The sequence below is a fragment of the Pinus tabuliformis genome, chromosome 8, assembly GCF_031772625.1.
Source record: "Pinus tabuliformis cultivar Carrire ecotype Pingquan chromosome 8, CPIR1, whole genome shotgun sequence".
Lineage (NCBI taxonomy): Eukaryota > Viridiplantae > Streptophyta > Pinopsida > Pinales > Pinaceae > Pinus > Pinus tabuliformis.
This window is the reverse complement of record NC_142294.1, coordinates 1,797,073,458-1,797,075,435: the sequence shown is the minus strand read 5'-3', so window position 1 is coordinate 1,797,075,435 and position 1,978 is coordinate 1,797,073,458. Positions and strand designations below refer to the sequence as shown.

The 1,978-nt window shown below is 34.7% G+C and overlaps 1 pseudogene; it reads left to right on the top strand.

Annotated features, from left to right (window-relative positions):
* Positions 1-387: 387 nt before the first annotated feature.
* LOC149243416 (uncharacterized) lies at positions 388-1,439 on the top strand (annotated as a pseudogene).
* The last annotated feature ends 539 nt before the right edge of the window (positions 1,440-1,978 follow it).

The window sequence follows — 1,978 nt, the reverse complement described above, 5'->3', positions numbered from 1 at the left end:
TTCAAGAAAAATTCATAGTGAAACATACTAAGAATCCAATTTTGGAATGCAAACTTCCACCGACTAGTGTGGGAAATCCGTTATGCTTTTGTTGGGATTTTTAATATGCTTCAACATTAGTGGTGATGAGATCTTAGAACCCAAGTTTGGAACTAGTTGCTAGGAAGGGTAGGTTGAGTGAACAAAAAGTCTGCTAAAATGAAAAGAAAATGTCTATTCACATGCAAAACTGATGGTGAAAGCCACATGTTGAGTCCTTAACTGTCTTAACTCCGCTACAATGGATATCATGAAATCATTGAATCTATATTTTTCATGCACTCATCAAACACCCCTGTTCATTACTTTCCGAATCTCTTATTGAACAACCATGCTCATGAGTTTCTGATGATGCAAAAAGTTTTCTTGAAATGTATTATCTGGTACACACTTTTGCTGTATTTTTTTAATATAGAAATGTCAAGATAATCAAAGCTAAACAGTTCTTGGGCTTCAAATTTGGATCAGATGTTATGTCCTTGGATGGAAGAGAACATCTGCAGACTGATGTCGAGATGGGTGAAGATGGAAAACTTCACGTTATAGTGAGGAAATCATCTTCCTTGCAAGGGAATTTTGCTCCTACTTCTCAGTTATTTTAGTCATTTAATTCTATCAAATCCTTCCCTCTTTGAAGGTTAGATATACATCATAATACAGAAACATATTCTCTTCAATCCTCCCAGAATTAGACTCCTAGGGACTCCAACTTCAATAGAGTAGATTATGTTTCTATGATGTCAAGCCGAGTAATGAGCCCCATACGATCAAATAAAAAAAATGAAAATAGCAACAACAACAAGCCACATGTTTTTGATGTCATTGTCCTTCATTCTTCCCAAGGCCACACACCCATAAATCAAACTACCATGAACATCATTACAAATACCTTCATTCTTGGATTATGACTACAAACTCCAATTCAAACTATAATGGAGGATTATTCCATGGATACAAGAGCTACATCATTAATTTATAGCTCTTGGAGAATTTCATACGGGTAGATTCGGTACATGGGAGTAGGAGAGAAAAAAAAAAACTACCTAGAAGCGGTCCCATCAATTATGGTTGTAGGAATTTGTGTAACGGAAATCATTTGGGAGTGAGATTTTCACCTTATGTTGTGAATTTAACCAATAGATATCCGAATTCCAAAAACTCTCCTAAGATTGATGATGATACCAAGGAATCCATATGTTTATTTCAAGTTCTAGTAGTTCCCGAGTGTCTGAAGAAGGTTTTCAATTTTTGGGTGGAAGTGATTTTAGCAAGGACATAGCTCACACAAAGAGCTCAATAGTATTAGAGAAGATAGAGAGCCAACCATTGCTATCAATGATCAAACAAAGACTCAAGGTACTTTTTCTTATTGCTTATTTATCGTTTACATCCTGTTTTGATACTAACTTTACCATTTTCTTTGAAATCGATTAGATTCCTTTTTCCATCCTCCTTGGATACCACTTGACAATATTTTCCTTGAAATGAACTAGATTCGTTTTTACATCGCACTTGGATACTAAAACGATATTTTATATGAAAGGAATCAAATTCACTTTTATACTAATCCTAAAGTAAAATGAGTGAAGTGAGGTTAAAATAATTTCCTCAAAGAGGTTTTGAAACGCCCCAAGGACTTGTGGACTAAGGCTTCCAAACGACTTATGGATTAAAACTTCAAGTGAGTGGTTGAATAACTCTCAACTTTAATCACCTCATCTAATTGTTAAGGATTCATTGGTTTGTATGATGGGGAATATAGAGGACACGGGAGTAAGATTCCTCCTGGAGAATTTCTCTTACTAAGGGATACACTTTCCACTCATGCATGCTTAGCCTTACCATCATAATTTTAATCCTATATATAGTAACTACATGTTGATCATTAATGTCTTATTAATACATAAATAACCATGAAGTTTAGATTTTATATGCCATT